Source organism: Amblyraja radiata, chromosome 1 (assembly GCF_010909765.2).
Source record: "Amblyraja radiata isolate CabotCenter1 chromosome 1, sAmbRad1.1.pri, whole genome shotgun sequence".
Lineage (NCBI taxonomy): Eukaryota > Metazoa > Chordata > Chondrichthyes > Rajiformes > Rajidae > Amblyraja > Amblyraja radiata.
Genome location: NC_045956.1, coordinates 126,496,142 through 126,516,741, shown reverse-complemented (window position 1 = coordinate 126,516,741; position 20,600 = coordinate 126,496,142). Strand labels below are relative to the sequence as shown.

Genomic DNA, 20,600 nt, shown 5'->3' with positions numbered 1-20,600 from the left:
TTTGAGACTACTAATTATACCATTAATGGAATATAATCAATATTTCTTTCCCCCCCACAAATTGTATGTATCGAATTGGAAACTTTCCTTTCAAGGAAAGTACGGAGCTAGTATTTTTATAAACCAAAAGCTACGGAAGTCCATAGATGCTTAGCCACATTAGGGTGGCTATCACTAACTGCACTAATTGTAGTTGTAGTTGCTTTTCTTTTTTACTTTCCACACTTTACTAACCCTATTAGCTATCACCTTTTTTTAAATCTTATATCACATTATATTTTGTATTTGGAATGGAATTGCATATTTTATTTAAGGAGATACGTTCGGATGGAAAACAGACGTGACCTAAAATTCATCTTCCTGAAGTTCAAGTATAAGGTAGGGTTGAGTGTGCTGAATCATCTGCTCTACCACTTAATCACAAGATGCAAGACATGAATATAAAAATTGGGGGTGAGGGAATTAAATTCTGTAGTTGGAATGTTAAGGGAATTAATGAACCTATCAAGAGAGGCAAAGTGTTAGCTCATTTAAAATCATTGAAAACAGATATAATATTTCTCCAGGAGACACATCTTAAAAAGGAAGCACAACACAGATTGAAAGCAAAATGGATTGCTAAAGCGTACCACTCTTCATTCTCACATAAATCAAGAGGTGTTGCAATATTAATTCGTAAAGGTATACCCTTTAAACATATATCAACGATAGAAGACATTGAAGGCAGATATATTGTAATAATAGGGGAGTTATACTTTAAAAAGGTGACTCTCCTCAATGTGTATGGACCAAATTTTGATAGCCCTCTGTTTTTTAAGAGAATTCTTAACAATATCCCGGAAGGTACACAACAAAACTTAATAATCGGTGGAGATTTAAATTGTACATTGGATGCTTGTTTGGATAGATCATCAACTCAAAGAAAACTAAAATCTCGATCAAGTGAATTTTTAAATTCATACATTAATACTACTAATATTAAGGACGTTTGGAGAATTGAAAATCCATCGGGCCGAGAATATTCATTTTACTCACCAGTACATAAAACTTACTCAAGGATAGACTATTTTTTAGTAGATTCAAAACTTATCCCATTCACCTATAACTCACAATATCATAACATCATAATCTCAGACCACGCCCCATTAACATTTATGATCAAAGTAAACGAAATGGCAGAGACACAGTCACAATGGAGATTTAATCCCCAAATCTTAAAAGATAAGTCATGTAATGAATAGCTAGTAAAACAGATTAAAATGTTTTTTGAGGCTAACGATAGCCCTGAAATCTCTGCCTCCCTTCTTTGGGAAACATTTAAAGCATTTGTACGAGGAGCATTAATTTCTTCCCAATCATTTTTTAATAAAGAGAATAGGGCCAAACAACAGAAACTGGAAATGGAAATAAAGCAATTAGACACAGAAAATGCAGCAGCACCATCCACGATAAAACACAATAAAATTGCAGTATTGAAATATAAATTAAACAAGATTTATTCAGACCAAGTTATAAAACTTTATCAACATACAAAACAATTAAATTTTGAATTTGGTGACAAACCACAAAAACTATTAGCGCGACAACTTCGCAAATTGGACGGGGAAAAAACAATATACAAAATTAGAACAGATAAGGGAGAAACATTAACACTGCCTAAAGATATTAATGATAGATTTCTACAATACTACCAAAAATTGTATTCATCTAAAATAACAGAACAATCAACGGGAATGGAAACATTTTTACAGAATTGTAAGTTTGCGGGTCTAGATCAGAAAGAGAGAGAATTGCTAGGGGCTGAAATTACGATAAAAGACATTGAAGAATCAATAAAGTCCTTAAAAAACGGAAAGTCGGCAGGACCCGATGGTCTAAATTCGGAATTTTATAAAAAAAATTATGATTTGCTTTCCCCACGCCGACAGACAATGTACAAATACGCTTATACTCAACAGAAACTCCCAGAAACTCTAAACAAATCTACAATCATACTTATACCAAAAACGGACAAGAATCTTGAAGACCCAGGTTCATACAGAGCTATAGCCCTCTTAAATACTGATCAGAAAATATTAACTAAGATTCTATCTAATAGATTGAGCTTAGTGATCAGCAAATTAATACATCCCGACCAAACAGGGTTTATCCCCAAACGGTATTCATTTTTTAATCTGAGAAGATTATTTAATATTATATACTCCAATAGAATCCCTAACGCAGAGCTAGCAATTATCTCGTTAGATGCTGAAAAAGCATTTGACCAGGTAGAATGGCCATATTTATTTTCGGTGATGGAAAATTTTCAACTAGGAGAGAAGTACTGTACATGGGTTAAATTGTTATATTCTAACCCAACAGCTAGAATATTAACAAACAAAATGTTATCAACTAAATTTAATCTCTCTAGAGGCTGTAGACAAGGATGCTCACTATCCCCACTATTATTTGCTCTTGCAATCGAACCCCTAGCAGAAAGCGTTAGAAACCATCCAGGAATATTTGGATACAATACTAGAGACACAAGGAATAAAATCTCCTTATATGCAGATGATATACTAATATATATTACAAAATTAGAAACTAGTATTCCAAACCTATTAAATCTAATAACTCAATTTGGTCAGTTTTCGGGATATAGAATCAATTGGAATAAAAGCGAAATCATGCCAATAACAAAATTCAATTTACACACAATACAACAATCCCCTTTTAAAATAGTTAAAGATAAATTTAAATACTTAGGAATCTATGTAACTAAGACATATACCTCTTTATTTAAACTAAATTTCCCACCCTTACTGAATAAACTACATAAGAATATTCAATACTGGAAAACACTCCCCATTTCAATGCTTGGGAGAATTAATGCTATAAAAATGATTTTTTTACCGCAACTGCTGTACCTACAATTAATTCCGATATATATCCCAAAAACTTTTTTCAAAAAAGTCGATGCCATTGTTACAAGTTTTGTCTGGGATTATAAGAATCATAGAATAAGTAAAAAACATTTATGTAAATCAAAGATAAATGGAGGTCTGGCTTTGCCAAATTTCTTATTTTATTTTTGGGCAGTCCATATTAAAAACATGAATTTTTGGCTGGAAGAAATGGATCAACAACCAGATTGGCTAATGATGGAAAAGGAAGACTGTCTACCTTTTGAAATTGGACCGATCATATTTGCCCCCACAAAACTGCACAAAAAAACCTATAAAGAAAACCCCATAATACATAGTGGAATACGAATTTGGAAACAAATAAAAAAAGATTTAAAATTGAATAATATACCACTCTGCCTTCCCATTGTAAATAATCCTTTATTCAAATCATCCTTTATGGACAAAGGTTTCACACAATGGAAAAATCATGGAATCAAAAATATAGGACATCTTTATGGGAAAGGTACTTTTCTTTCATTTCAAGAGTTACAACAGAATTATGGACTGCACTCAAATAATTTCTTCAGATATCTACAAATTAGAGATTACGTTAAATCTAATACACAAGTTTACAGGAATAGGGAATCAGAAATTCTTGATGAATGTCTGAACAAGCATCCTAATACTGAAAAACTAATAGCTTATATTTATAACACCCTACTAAATAACGAGGTACCACCGACCGAACCATATAGATACAAATGGGGAAATGAAATAGGTCACCCTATCACGAAAGATATGTGGGACGAAAGTTTACAACAAATACATCAATGTTCATTAAATGCCAGACATACTTTAATACAATTCAAGGTCTTACATAGACTACACTTCTCTAAAATAAAACTAACTAGAATCTTCCCACAAATCTCTCCTATTTGTGATAAATGTCTACATTTAGAGGCTAATTTAACACATACGTTTGCAAACTGTATAAAACTTAAATATTTCTGGACAGATATTTTTGAAATAACTTCAGAAGTTATTAATACAAAACTGGACCCAGACACAAAATTAATAATACTTGGAATATCAGAACAAAGCTTAACACTCACAACAAACCAAAGAAATTTCCTCAATTACAGTATAATAACCGGAAAAAAATTAATATTAAAATTTTGGAAAGGCCCTACAACCCCCACAATTAAAATGTGGATTACGGAAATGTCGGAGACCCTAAACTTAGAAAGAATTAGACTTGTCTTAATGGACAAACAAGATCTTTTCCATAAAATTTGGGCTCCATTCATTAACTGTCTGAAGGGATAGATTGGCACAGCACGAGGACCCAGCTGAAACTTGAACTCAGGAACAGATGAAAAGCTATACTTTATAACCTACGAACCTATCTCCATTTATGTATTACAGGTAACCCATTCCACCTCCCTTGTTTTTCTGTTGTGTTTTTTTTTTTTTTTTGTAACTTTCTACCCTCTCTTTTTCTCACTTTCTATAAAAAATAAAAATACTAGAAGCAGAAGTAATTGATAATGGAAAATTTTAATAATATATGACTGATGTATATGAAAAGTTTTTTTTTACTATAATATGTAACTACATTTTATAATATGTCTACTTCTAATAAATAAATTTTTTTTTAAAAATTATATATATATATATATATAAATTAAATAAAATATACTCAGATCAATTAATAAAACTTTACCAGCATAATAAACAATTACATTTTGAATTCGGTGACAAACCACAAAAACTCTTAGCACGTCAACTTCGAAAATTGGACGGGGAAAAAACAATCCACAAATTTAGATCAGACACGGGAGAATTATTAACTGCCCAAGGATATAAATGAGAGATTTCTGCAATATTATCAAAATCTTTACTAAGCCAAAATTATAGAACATCCGATAGGAATAGTAGCATTCTTACAGGAATGTAATCTAAAAGGTTTAGATTCAAAAGACAGAGAATTACTAGAAGCTGAAATAACGGTAAAATATATTGAAGAGTCTATTAGATCACTAAAAAACGGCCAGGCCGCCAGCCCAGATGGTATAGATTCTGAATTTTATAAAAACATTTATGATCTGGTTTCTCCACGTTTACAAATACTGTATGTGTACACTTATACTCAACAGAAACTGTCAGAAACTTTAAACGAATCTATAATAACACTTCTACCAAAAACAGATAAGGACCCTGAAGACCCAGGCTCATATAGAGCAATTGCCCTCTTAAATACCGATCAGAAAATATTAACTAAAATCCTAGCACAAAGATTAAGTACAGTGATTAATAAATTAATACACCCTGACCAAACAGGCTTTATCCCAGAACGTTATTCATCTTATAATTTGAGACGATTATTTAATATAATATACTCAAAGAGAATCACTAACGAAGACCTAGCAATAATTTCGCTAGATGCTGAGAAAGCATTTGATCAGGTTGAATGGCCCTATCTATTTTCGGTGATGGAAAATTTTCAACTGGGTGAGAAGTTCTGTACATGGGTAAAACTTTTATACACTAACCCAACAGCTAGAATATTAACAAATCAAATGTTATCAACTAAATTTAATTTAACTAGAGGTTGTAGACAAGGATGCCCGCTGTCTCAATTATTATTTGCACTCGCTATTTAACCACTTGCTGAAAGTGTTAGGGCCCATCCAGAAATATAAGGGTATAATTCTAAAGACACTGTGAATACAATTTATTTATATGCAGATGATGTATTAATTCACATTACAAAACCAGAAATTAGTATCCCAAACTTATTAAATCTAATAACTCAATTGGGTTTGTTTTCCGGATACAGAATTAATTGGAATAAAAGCGAAATCATGGCAATAACGGAACTCAATCCACATATAATACAACAATCCCCGTTTAAAATAGTTAATGAAAAATATAAATAGCTAAGAATTTATGTCACTAAGACATAATGCCTCATTATTTAAATTAAATTTCCCCCCTTTACTGAATAAACTACACAAGAATATTCAGTATTGGAAAACACTCCCTATTTTAGTAGAATTAATGCCATAAAAATGATTTTTTTACTGCAATTGTTATGCCTCTTTCAATCAATCCCAATATATCTCCCAAAATCTTTTTTTTAAAGGTAGACTCCATCGTCACTGATTTTATCTGGGATTATAAGAATCATAGAATAAGCAAACAACATTTATGCAAATCAAAGATAAATGGAGGTTTAGCTTTACCGAATGTTTTGTTTTATTTCTGAGCAGTTAATATTAAAAAATAAGAACTTTTGGCTGGAAGAAATGGACCAACAACCAGATTGGTTAAAGATGGAAAAGGAAGATTGTTTACCTTTTGAAATTGGTTGCTACCTCAAAATTGAATTAAAAAACTATAATATACAGTGGTAAGCGAATTTGGAAACAATTAAAAAAGACCTTAAAATTGAATAATTTATCACTCTATCTCCCCATCATGAACAACCCCTCATTTAAACTTTCTATGTTGGATAAAGGTTTCAAACAATGGAAAAATTATGGAATTAAAGGGATGGACAACTTTATAAGAAAGGCATCTTTCTTTCATTTCAGGAGCTACAACAGACTTACGGACTCCACTCAAATGATTTTTTTAGATATTTACAACTTAGAGATTATCTTAAATCAAATACACAAAACTTTAGAACTAGAGATCCAGAAATTCTTGATGATTGTTTGAATAAACATCCTAATACAGATAAATTAACATCTCATATTTATAATATCCTATTAGATAGTGAGATACCACCAACAGATTTATATAGACAAACATGGGAAAATGAACTAAGCCAACCAATAACAAAATATATTTGGGATGAAAGTTACCAACATATACATCAATGTTCATTAAATGCCTGACATTCTTTAATACAATTTAAAGTACTACATAGATTACATTACTCCAAAACAAACTAAATAGAATCTTCCCACACATCTCCATTCAGAGGCTGACCTAACTCACACATTCGCAAATTGTATAAAAATCAAAAACATCTGGACGGATATTTTTAGAATAATATCTATAGTTGTCAACACTCAATTGGATCCCGATTTAAAACTAATAATACTATGAACATCAGAACAAAGCTTAACACTCACAACAACCCAAAGAAACTTTATCGACTATAGTATAATAACTGGGAAAAAATTAATATTAAAATTTTCAAAAGTCCTATAACCCTCACAATTAAAATGTGGATTGTGGATATGTCAGAGACCTTACATTTGGAAAGAATCAGACGTCTTAATGGGCGAACAAGAACTTTTTATCAGAATATTGTCTCCATTCATTGACTACTTGAAGGGGCAGACTGGTTCGGCACGGGAACCTGACTGAAACTCGAATTAAGGATTAGATGAAAAGTTATACTTTATAATTTACGAACTTATCTCCAATGTTGTATTTTTAGTAAATTATTCCATTCTTCTTTATCATGCTTTTTCTTTTTTTTATTTCTCTTTCTTATTTTCTATCTATATAAAAAAAGTACTAGACGCAGAGTTAATATCAATCGATAATATTAGTAATGTAGGAATGATATACATGAAATGTTTTAATATGATATGTATCTGCCTCTAATAAAAAGATTATTTAAAAAAAAAGAGAATCGCGCATTTCGCCAAATTCTCACGCTCTGACGCTGATCACAAATTTCTCACACTCTGTCGACGAGGATGGGATAGAGTTTGAGAACTCCTCCTTTATATACAATGCAGGACGGTTTTGCAACACGCAGTATTGTTTAACAGTTTAAATAGTAAATACTGTAGTAAATACGGTGTTGTGTCGCAGTTGTTTGCGAGCTGGACTCGATAGGCTGCAGATCTTTCTATGCATTGGACTGTAGTTTAAAACATCAGCTGTACAAGTCGGCGAGTTTGTCAGGTTATCTCTATGTTGTGTCTACGTGGCTAGATGCCGACCTTGGGATTGTATAACATTTTAGACTGAGTTTTATTTGTCGAATTCCTCAAGCTGAATAGCCTTTGTCCAGCTAAGTTTTAGGTAATTTTTTACATCAGATCAGACAGGACTTCGGGGTTTTTGAACGGACTTAAAAAAAAAAAAGAGAACGACACGATGGTAGCGTCCACGAGCCACATCGAAAACCTTGGCACTTTTGACTAGAGTAGAGAGTCGTTCAGCTCATATATGGAGAGAGCAAACATGTTTTTCATGGCAAACAATATATTGGAGATTAGTGGTGAAGGAGATATAGTGGCTGAAACAAATAAGGCCATTTCCGAACGCATGAAAGGGATTCTGCACACGGAGGTCAGTCCTGAAGTGTACAACACACTTGCGAATCTCCTAGCGCCCATAAAGGCAAAAGACATGCCATTCAATGACATTATAAAGAAGTTGGAGGAGCACTTCAACCCAAAGTCTCTGGAAATTGCAGAAAGCTATAAATTTGGCACTAGAAACCAGAAGCAGAATGAGACAATCGATGAGTACATTGTTGCCTTGAAAAACTTAACTTTACACTGTAACTTTAGAACCTTTCTGGGACGCACACTACGCGGCAGAACTGTTTGTGGTCTAGTGGATGAACAAATTCAGTCCAAACTCATGAACACTCCTGATCTCACATTCGAGAAAGCATGCAAGATTGCCACCACAATAGAGATGGCATCAAAGAATGTTCACGAGTTTCGTCCACCACGGACTGCAGTGGCCGTTTACAGTCACAAGGCAGTGCCTATGGCCAAACCAAGAGGCGCTAAACCAAAACCAAAATATGGCGGGAAGCCGAGTTCAGCCAGTTGTTATCGTTGCAACGGTAATCACTCATCCAAATTTTGTCAGTTCAAAATGGCCAAGTGCTCTAACTGCCAGAAGAAAGGCCATATCGCCTCAGCATATCGGGCCAAGCTTAAAACAAGAAACCAACAATCTGCGGGAAACAAGCAACAACACCAGAGAGGAGTTCACAACCTGGAGGTGAACCCAGATGGAAATGAACTTGTGTTGTACACCATTTATGCAACCAACATCGATAAGCCTACAACCAGCTAAGGCAAGGACTTTCAAACTAAAATATTGATTAATAAACAGTTAATCGATATGTGGATTGACACGGCAGCAGATTGTTCGGTCATGAGCAGAAACCTGTACGAAACAAAGTTCCCACAGATACCATTGTTTGAGAGTAAGGTCAAGCTGAGAACCCACTCGGGTGACGTTTTGGAGACATGTGGCCAATTGAACTGTAAAGTACAGCATAATGGTCAGTCAGTAACACTGCCCATCATAGTGGCCAGCTACAGAAATAAACCAACCTTCCTTGGAAAGGATTGGCTGAGTAGAATAGAATAGTAAGATTAAACGAGAACTTACCAGTTTGAAGTTTGATCTTTATTTTATGAGGAGTAACGTTGAGGGAATACGTGAAGAACCCCGCCAGGACGCATGCGTGTCATTCTTCAAAGCAGCGGTGTGAAATCACAGCCTTTCCATAATCAACGCCATGAATTATCATGTGAGCAGGGATGCATTAAGTGGGGTTACAGAGTGGTTGTACCAGAGTCTTTTAGAAACCAAATTATGAACGAACTTCATGCCGAACATCCTGGCATAGTAAGCATGAAGTCAATTGCCGGAGGTTTTGTGTATTGGCCTGGTATTGACAGTGACATCAAGTCACTGGTGAGTAAATGTAGCGTCTGCCAAAATTGCCGGAGTAAACCACCAAAAACACCACTGCAATCCTGGTCATGGCCAGGTAGACCTTTTCAGAGAGTTCATGTAGATTTATGTGAAAAGGGTAATGATCACTTTCGGGTGCTAGTAGTTAGTCATTCCAAATGGATTGTTAAGCATATGGGGTCAAGCACTACTACTGAACGTACCATAGATGAGTTGAGATCCATTTTTGCATGCCATGGTTTACTGGAAGAATTTGTTTCTGATAACGGGCCTCAGGTTAGTTCAGAACAGTTCAAAGAGTTCGTGCAGCGGAATGGTGTAAAACACTTGTTCCCCCATACCATCCAGCCTCCAACGGGGCGGCAGAAAGGTCTGTTGGAATAGTCAAAGATGCTCTCAAGAACCAGGTTTTGCAGGGTAGTTCAAAGCTCAGCATGAAACATAGAAACATAGAAACATAGAAAATAGGTGCAGGAGTAGGCCATTCGGCCCTTCGAGCCTGCACCGCCATTCAATATGATCATGGCTGATCATCCAACTCAGTATCCTGTACCTGCCTTCTCTCCATACCCCCTGATCCCTTTAGCCACAAGGGCCACATCTAACTCCCTCTTAAATATAGCCAATGAACTGGCCTCAACTGCCTTCTGCGGGAGAGAATTCCAGAGATTCACCACTCTCTGTGTGAAAAAAGTTTTCCTCATCTCGGTCCTAAAAGATTTCCCCTTTATCCTTAAACTGTGACCCCTTGTTCTGGACTTCCCCAACATCGGGAACAATCTTCCTGCATCTAGCCTGTCCAACCCCTTAAGAATTTTGTAAGTTTCTATAAGATCCCCCCTCAATCTTCTAAATTCTAGCGATTACAAACCGAGTCTATCCAGTCATTCTTCATATGAAAGTCCTGACATCCCAGGAATTAATCTGGTTAACCTTCTCTGTACTCCCTCTATGGCAAAAATGTCTTTCCTCAGATTAGGAGACCAAAACTGTATGCAATACTCCAGGTGTGGTCTCACCAAGACCCTGTACAATTGCAGTAGAACCTCCCTGCTCCTATACTCAAATCCTTTTGCTATGAATGCTAACATACCATTCGCCTTCTTCACTGCCTGCTGCACCTGCATGCCTACTTTTAATGACGTGTGTACCATGACACCCAGGTCTCGTTGCATCTCCCCCTTTCCTAATCGGCCACCATTCAGATAATCTACTTTCCTGTTTTTGCCACCAAAGTGGATAACCTCACATTTATCCACATTATACTGCATCTGCCATGCATTTGCCCACTCACCCAGCCTATCCAAGTCACCTTGCAGCCTGCTAGCATCCTCCTCACAGCTAACACTGTCCCCCAGCTTCGTGTCATCCGCAAACTTGGAGATGTTGCATTCAATTCCCTCGTCCAAATCATTAATATATATCGTAAATAGCTGGGGTCCCAGAACTGAGCCTTGCGGTACCCCACTAGTCACTGTCTGCCATTGTGAAAAGGACCCGTTTACTCCTACTCTTTGCTTCCTGTCTGCAAGCCAGTTCTCTATCCACATCAATACTGAACCCCCAATACCGTGTGCTTTAAGTTTGTATACTAATCTCTTATGTGGGACCTTGTCGAAAGCCTTCTGAAAGTCCAGATATAACACATCCACTGGTTCTCCCTTATCCACTCTACTAGTTACATCCTCTAAAAATTATATAAGATTCGTCAGACATGATTTACCCTTCATAAATCCATGCTGACTTTGTCCAATGATTTCACCACTTTCCAAATGTGCTGCTATCCCATCTTTAATAACTGATTCTAGCAGTTTCTCCACTACCGACGTTAGACTAACTGGTCTGTAATTCCCCGTTTTCTCTCTCCCTCCCTTTTTAAAAAGTGGTGTTACATTAGCTACCATCCAATCCTCAGGAACTACTCCAGAATCTAAAGAGTTTTGAAAAATTATCACTAATGCATCCACTATTTCTGGGGCTACTTCCTTAAGTACTCTGGGATGCAGCCTATCTGGCCCTGGGGATTTATCGGCCTTTAATCCATTCAATTTACCTAACACCACTTCCCGGCTAACCTGGATTTCACTCAGTTCCTCCATCTCATTTGACCCCTGGGCCCCTGCTATTTCCGGAAGATTATTTATGTCTTTCTTAGTGAAGACAGAACCAAAGTAGTTATTCAATTGGTCTGCCATGTCCTTGTTCCCCATGATCAATTCACCCGTTTCTGACTGCAAGGGACCTACATTTGTTTTAACTAATCTTTTTCTCTTCACATATCTATAAAAGCTTTTGCAGTCAGTTTTTATGTTCCATTAACATTGTTAAGCTAGTTTCTTGCTGAAGTACAGAACACACAACACACAACAACGGGTTATTCACCTGCAGAACTGTTGATGAAGAGAAGGCTAAGAATACGCCTGTCTAGTTCAACCCAATTTAGCCTTGAGAGTTGAGCAAAAACAGTTGTCAAAAACGCCATTTTGACTCCCACAAAAAGGAGAGGTACTTCAAGCCAGATGAGCAGGTTTGTGTTCTCAGTCCGCCCAACATGTCCAGTCGAGACAAATGGGATGTTGGGAAAATAGTGGAAGTGTGTGGAACAAAAAAATACTTAGTTGAAGTTGGAGATAGGATCCAAAGTGTTCATGTTGATCAAATGATTCCAGCCAAAGATTAACTAAACACTGACCATGAAGTCCTAATCCCTGAGTCTTTATCTGAAAGTGAGTTGGAAGAGACCACTGTGGTTGAAGCACAAAGTTTAGTTGGTACAGACAAAGAAACAGATTCCTCCAGTCAAAGTCAGGGTACTAAAACAGAGCAAATCAAGCCTACAGTTGAGTCAACACCTAAACCTGTTACATCTGTTACACCTGTTAGTGTTAGACGATCAGGCAGGATCCGTAAACCAGTAGTCAGATTAGGTTTGTAAGTTAAGTAACTCACTCTCTAGGTAAACTAAAAATGTGTAAATATGTAAAATCAATATATTATGTTTATCATTTAAGATTTCATAAATACTGGTTTAATTCAAGTATCACAACAAAAAATTGTGACTGTGTACTTAGATTTAATACTTTAAAAAAAGGAGAGCAGTGTAAAGTATTCATGCATATTCATATATATGTTAATGAGTTGGTGTTGTATATAAGCAAGGAATGTTGGGTAATAAACCTCTCTCTCTCTCTTGATCCAGGCAGCCTGCATGTAAGTTGTTATTCATTCTGCCGTCCGGAATATAACACTCTTTCCTATTTTTTTCCCCATTTCCTTTGATTTTGCATGCCCCAAGGGCTAAATGTAACTCTCTCTTGAAAATATCCAGTGAATTGGCCTCCACTGCCTTCTGTGGCAGAGAATTCCACAGATTCCCAACTCTCTGCATGAAAAAAGTTTGTCCTCGTCTCAGTCCTGTCTACGGGTGCTGTCTGTACAGAGTTTGTACATTCTCCCCATGACCTGCGTGGGTTTTCTCCGGGATCTCCGGTTTCCTCCCACACTCCAAAGCCGTACAGGTTCGTAGGATAATTCTGTGGTATAATTGTAAATTGTATGTTAGCATTCATAGCAAAAGGATTTGAGTATAGGAGCAGGGAGGTTCTACTGCAATTGTACAGGGTCTTGGTGAGACCACACCTGGAGTATTGCGTACAGTTTTGGTCTCCTAATCTGAGGAAAGACATTCTTGCCATAGAGGGAGTACAGAGAAGGTTCACCAGACTAATTCCTGGGATGTCAGGACTTTGATATGAAGAAAGACTGGATAGACTCGGTTTGTACTCGCTAGAATTTAGAAGATTGAGGGGGGATCTTATAGAAACTTACAAAATTCTTAAGGGGTTGGACAGGCTAGATGCAGGAAGATTGTTCCCGATGTTGGGGAAGTCCAGAACAAGGGGTCACAGTTTAAGGATAAAGGGGAAATCTTTTAGGACCGAGATGAGGAAAACATTTTTCACACAGAGAGTGGTGAATCTCTGGAATTCTCTCTCGCAGAAGGCAGTTGAGGCCAGTTCATTGGCTGTATTTAAGAGGGAGTTAGATGTGGCCCTTGTGGCTAAAGGGATCAGGGTGTATGGAGAGAAGGCAGGTACAGGATACTGAGTTGGATGATCAGCCATGATCATATTGAATGGTGGTGCAGGCTCGAAGGGCCGAATGGCCTACTCCTGCACCTATTTTCTATGTTTCTATGTTTCTATGTTTCTATGTTTCTAACTAAACAGCTGTTCAAATCCCAACAAAAGAAATAAGTGTGTGGTGGTGAAAAATTACTTTCACACATTCATAATATCTTTATCTTCTGGGAAGAGTAGAGCATGCTATGGGGTCTTGACATGGATATGCTGGCAATGGAGGGGTATGAATTACAGTGCAGGCAGATAAGTTTAGTTGATCTTGACTGCGTATTCCTGCGCTGTCCTGTTCAATGTTTTATAAAGACCCTGTATTCATGACCGTCTTCACGATGCGGGATGCTTGATTGTGACATTTACAGCACCTCATAATCTGCTTGGGTAGCTACAACCTAACGTATGAATGTTGAATTTTCCAATTTTAAGGAACCTCTAACTAACCTACCACACCACTCCCTTTCTCCCTCTGCACTCCCTTTCTCTCCCCCCCCTCCCCTGTGCTCAACCTGCATTCCCAGCTATTTCTCCCCCTCCCCAGCCCCCTCCTCCCTCCACCTTCCTTCTGCTTCGCTCCCTCTGGCTTCACAATTCGCAACTCTTCAATCCTGTCTCACACTTTGTTCTTTTATCTCTGGCCTTTGTACCAACCATCTGCCTATCAACCCCCCCACCCCACCCACCCTCGCCTGTGTAGCTGCCATGCTTTGTCCTGCCTTTCCCATCTTCCAATGTTCTCCTTCCCCACCCTACAATCAGGAAGATCTTGACATGAAACCCCATCTATTTACGTTCTCCAGAGCTGCTGCTTGACCTTCTAAATTACTCCAGCACTTTGTGTTCTATTGTGTATTAACCAGCATCTGCAGTTCCTTGTTTCTACATTCAAGATTAATACAGAGAGCAGCACCAAAAGGCAGGAATTGTGAGTGTTAATGCTGATTGGAAGATTGAGAAGAGAGCAAACTCTCAGAAGAGATATCCTAAGGCAGAGGGGGTAAATGTGGGCCAGATTAAGGAGCTAAGTGCTGACTCTACCGTTGCACCATGGTGCTGCCCTACCATTTTTGAATAAGTTGCTTATGTGCAGGCCAAACCATATAACATTTATCTATATATTACTAAAACCCTCATCTTGTTTGTTTGTGAGTTATTCACATTTTAAACTTTACAAATTTAACATTTCACTTAATTTCTCTGTGTAAAAACTCCAAATCCAATTGCTGGCCCTCCCCGTTATGATGTTGCAAATCACAGGACACTGAGTCCTGGCAGCAAGTGTAATCGGATTTTATTTCCTGGCAGCAATTGGATTTTTTTTTTAAGTTTAAAAAGAGCGAGGGTGAATAAGGGGAAATGAGCTGCCCCAGCGCAGTTGGGGGCTATGGGTGAGTGGTGGAATATTGCGTTGGGGGAATGTGTTGCATTGGGGGAACGGGTGAGTGGTGGAATATTGCATTGGGGAACAGGTCGCGTTGGGGGACCATGTCTCCCATGGGGGCTATGGGTGAGTGGTGGAATATAGCGTTGGGGAACGGTGGGTCAGTCAGCATCTATGGACGTAAATGAACAGGTGATGTTTTGGGTTGGGACCCATCTTCAGACTGCCATTTGCACTTTGCTCAAGATTCCAATATCGGCTTTTCCTTATATCCACCATTTAATCATGGTCAAAGCCACGTACAAAATCAGTTTAACAATACACTTCGTTCAGCAAGCAAATGCTATTCATCAAATTCAAAATATGTTCAGCAATTCAACAATTTAAATGCAGGAGACTTCAATAAAAATAGAAAATGTAGCAAACATATTGCAGGTCTATTTGCAGATGATCAGAAAACATAAGTCATCCTTTAGTTGGAAAACCGCAGCAGTTGGTTTGCAGTATATCTCACCCTGCGAAATGTACTGCATTGGAATTTTCACATATCCCTTGGGCAGTGTTTTGAGATTCTATCTGCAGATGAATGGATCATTAATGATGAAACCCACCAGTGCCACCAAACTGGTCTTCACAAGTGAGCTTTGCAGCTGCATTCTTAATAACATGATGATGTTTTAAAATGTTCATTGCTTTACTGAAACCTTTTGCAATGATATGTTTAAGTTGCCCACACAACAACAACAGTACAAGTGAAGTCCATCCAACGCAAATGCAGGTCATAAAAAAACAGGACTATATGTTGCGGGAGCTGAAGTGAACCATTTAACCTTTTGATCCCATTCCATAATTCATTGACACATGGTGGTGCAACTGTAGAGCTACTGCCTTTCAGTGGCAGAGGCCTGGGGTCAATCCTGACCAAGGGTGCTGTCTGTACGGAGCTTGTACGTTCTCCCAGAGACCTGCATTGGTTTTCGCTGAATGCTCCAGTTTCCTCCCTCACTCCAAAGACGTACAGGTTTGCAGGTTAATTGGCTTTGGTGAAATATGTATATTGTCCCTACTCCATGTAGGATAGTGTTAGTGTGCGGGGATCGTGGTTGCACGGACACAGACGGCCGAAGGTCCTGCTTCCACACTGTATTTCTAAATAAAATATCTAAACTAAACTAAACTAAATTGGATCATACCTGTAGTTAATCTTCTACCTCAATTTAATCTTCCTGCACTATCTCCATTTGCCTTGAACCCATTGTGTCCAGAAAACTATCATCCTTTGTTTTGAATATACTCAAAGACTGAATATCCATGGTCTCTGGGAAAGATAATTTTGGGTTTTATGACCTTCTAAGTGAGGGCCTGGTTCACCGCTGTGAGCAGAAGATAAAACTGTTCAATGAACTTTGAAATTTGTCGGCAGAGGAAAGAGGAGCATCCGGAGGAAACTTATGGAATCACAGGGAGAACATGCAAACTCCACACAGACAGCACCCGAGGTCAGGATTGAACCTAGATTCCTGGCGCTGTGAGGCAGCAGGTCTACCACTACAGTTCAACCTTATGGTTCAATTTTGACTGTTGGTGTGATATCAGTTGAAATATGAATAATATGTTGCTACGTTTAGTCATAATTACATAGTTCATTAACAGACAGGTTTTCATTTCTGTTATTTACATAATTAGATATCAATGCGAGATCAAATAGATTTTCACCAGTGGAATATAATTCAGAGAAGGAATTATATCATCCAATGTAAAAAGGCAAGTGAATGAAATAGTTTATGGGCACTGCCTCCCTTTGTCATTTATATACGTTGGATATGAGGAATGAAAACCATTGACTTACTCTGATGTGGAACAAAAATAGCATTCGGTCCCATTAGCTTGTTCTTTTATTCAAAAAGGCTTTAGTTGATTCAACTTTCTTGCCCAATCCCCATAGCTTTAACTCCCAGCTTTGAATATATTCAAGGAATCAGATTTACAGGTTTCTTGGACAAGGACCTACAAAAACAGGGTAAGGGATTCAACATATTCTCCAACGCATTGAAGATAAACTGCAACATTATTTGTTTATGGTGTTCAGCCATAAACAAGTCCAGTCGGGAAAGACCGACTCGACTTATCAAAAATAATTTCTGAATGATTCCCTACTTTCTGTTCAACGTGCTGCTTCACTCTTCTTTCCCGGACGAGTTGCAGATTCAGGAAATCATAAAAAGGTGTGGAAAGATTGGTAATTGCACCTTTGTATCATTTTTAAGAAAGATAGAAGTAAGGATGAACAGAGAATTTAAAAAGCCGGAATTGAAGAACAGAACAAAAAACAAAATGTTAGTTTCTGATGTCTGTGATAAAAAGCATGAAACTAGTCGTTAAAATAGCAGTGTGGTAATAACAGGTGTTGTTACATTTCTCACACGGGTGAAACAAAAACAACCACAAAAGGGAACAATTGCAGTTCTTTGAAACAAGCTTTTCATAACTTCATAAGTATCGCTAAACTAAACTAATCTATCTCGCCCTTCTATCTCACAGGGATCTAAAAAATGTGACCTCCAGTTCAGGAATAGTTTTATCCCAACATCCATCAGCCTATTGAACACTCCAAAAACAACTAAACTACAAACTGTCCTGGTTGCACTTGGAACTTAGGGCTTTTGTTTTGTTTTACACTCATGGAGTTTTTTTTAATTTATTGAACTTTTTTGTTTGTTTTATTATGTTATATTTTCAGTACTGTGTTTACAGACCTGGTCTGATGCTGCAAATAAGAATTTCATTGTTCTGTTGCAGTACATATGATAATTAATGACTTAACGCTTGAAGAAGAGAATCCGGGCAAAACATTTTGAGAACATAAAAGCATAAGAACAGAAGGAGGCCATTCAAACCCTTCATATTCACCCCAGCATTTGCTAAAATCAATCTTGATCTATTACCTAAGTATTAGTTTCTGCACTAATCTCACATTAATTATTCCCTTAACATTCAAAAACCTTGGATTAACATCTGAATCAAGAAATTTATTTTCATCTCAAACCCCTTATTTGAATGAATAAAGTGAATGTCAGTTCTGGACATTATAGCCTTGACAAAAACAATCCTGATATCTACATTGCCTAGCCTTGTAATAACTGATGGTTTCAATGAAATCATCTCTCATTCTAATAAACACTAGAGAATATAGCCACAGACAGAGATAGTCAGAGAGTTATACATCATGGAAACATGGAAACTTGCTCATGCCAACCAACATGCCTCATCTACACTAGTCCCACACGCCTGTGTCTGGCCCATATCCCTCTAAACCTTTCCTATCCATGTACCTGTCCAAACATGTTTTGAATGTTATAATAGTACCTGGCTCAACTACCTCCTATGGCAGTTTATTCCATACACCTACCACCCTTTGTGTAAAACGTTATCCCCTCAGCTTCCTATTAAATCGTCTTCCCTTCACCTTAAACCTACGTCTTCCGGTTCTCAATTCCCCTACTGGGTAAAAGATTCTGTCTATTACCCAATCCCTCATGATCTTGTACACCTCTATATGATCTCCGCTCATTCTCCTGCATTCCAAATAATAAAGTCCTAGCCTGCTCAACCCCTCCTTATAGATCAGGCCCTAGAGGCAACATCACAGTAACATTTCTCTGCAGCCACCAGAGGAAGTAGTTGAGGCAGATACTGCAGCAAAATTTAAAATACATTTTGACAGATACATGGATAGGAACAGTTTAGAGAGATATGGGTCAAATGTGGGCAGTTGGGATTAGTGTAAATGGGGCAACTTGGTTGGCATCAGCAAGTTGGGCTGAAGGTCCTGTTTCTGTGCTGTATGACTATGATGTCAAGTTAACTGGTCTGTTATTCTCTCTCTGAAGAAGCGTCTCGACCCGAAACGTTGCCTCTTTCCATCGCTCCATAGATGCTGCCTCACCCGCCGAGTTTCTCCAGCATTTTTGTCTACCTGTTATTCTCTCTCTCTCTCTCTCTCTCTCTCTCTCTCTCTCTCTCTCTCTTCAATGGTAGGTTACACATTACTACCAACAGTTTAACATTATATTCAGCCTCATGGCAGGATTCCACCACTGTGCTTTCAAATATAAAATGTTCTAATTTATTTTTACTCAAAAGTTTCCAATCATTAGCATTTCCAAAGGCTTTAGACACAAACACAGATGTATGAAGCCTTCCCTTCATGTGTTGTAATAATGAATGATTACCACATAATTAAAAATCATAGGCAGCAAAGTTGGTCAAAAGCACCTCAATTAGGTGCCACATGACCTCATTAGCTATGGGCATCAGAAAAGGAAAGATATGTTGCACTTGAACTGGACGGATTGCACTTGAACTCGAGGGGGACCAATATCCTGGCGGGGAGATTTGCAAAGGCTACTGGGGAGACTTTAAACTAGTATGGTTGGGGGGAGGGACTCAAATTGGGAAAGCTAGCAGTCAGTGTGTGAGGCAGGAGGCAGAGAATGGTAGCACTCTGACCCAAAATGTAGGAGAGCGAGAAGAAAAAGACAATAAACAGAGAATAAGAGAGGGTGGGTTTCTTAAATGTGTATATTTTAATGCTAGGAGCATTGTAAGAAAGGTGGATGAACTTAGAGCCTGGATTGACACCTGGAAGTATGATGTTGTGGCGATCAGTGAAACATGGTTGCAGGAGGGCTGTGATTGGAAACTAAATATTCCAGGATTTCGTAGCTTCAGGTGTGATAGAATTGGTGGAGGTGTTGCGTTGCATTGCTTATCAGGGAAGATATTACAGCAGTGCTTTGGCAGGATAGATTAGAGGGCTCGTCTAGGGAGGCTATTTGGGTGGAACTGAGAAATGGGAAAGGGGTAGCAACACTTATAGGGGTGTATTATAGACCGCCAAATGGGGAGCGAGAATTGGAAGAGCAAATATGTAAGGAGATTGCAGATATTAGTAGTATGCACAAGGTAGTGATTGTGGGATATTTCAATTTTCCACACGTAGATTGGGAAACACATTCTGTAAATGGGCTGGATGGGTTGGAGTTTGTAAAATGTGTGCAGGATAGTTTTTTGCAGCAATACATAGAAGTACCTACTAGAGAAGGGGCGGTGCTGGACCTCCTGTTAGGAAATGAGATGGGTCAGGTGGCAGAGGTATGCGTTGGGGAACAGTTCGGGACCAGTGATCACAATACCATTAGTTTCAATATAATTATGGAGAGGGTCAGAACTGGACCTAGGGTTGAGATTTTTGATTGGAGAAAGGCTAACTTTGAGGAGATGCGAAGGATTTAAAAGGAGTAAATTGGGACAGTTTCTTTTATGGGAAAGATGTGGAAGAGAAATGGAGGACATTTAAAGGTGAAATTTTAAGAGTACAGAATCTTTATGTCCCTGTTCGGTTGAAAGGAAATAGTAAAAATTGGAAAGAGCCATGGTTTTCCAGGGAAATTGGACGCTTGGTTCGGAAAAATAGAGAGATCTACAATAATTATAGGCAGCATG

At 37.9% G+C, this 20,600-nt stretch overlaps 1 long non-coding RNA gene across 1 annotated transcript; it reads right to left on the bottom strand.

Annotated features, from left to right (window-relative positions):
- Positions 1-4,744: 4,744 nt before the first annotated feature.
- LOC116979144 lies at positions 4,745-18,119 on the bottom strand. The gene is made up of 3 exons (XR_004413634.1): positions 18,109-18,119; positions 11,561-11,563; positions 4,745-4,785 (listed from the first exon to the last, which is right to left on the bottom strand). It is a non-coding gene; the product is annotated as an uncharacterized LOC116979144 (long non-coding RNA).
- Positions 18,120-20,600: the final 2,481 nt, after the last annotated feature.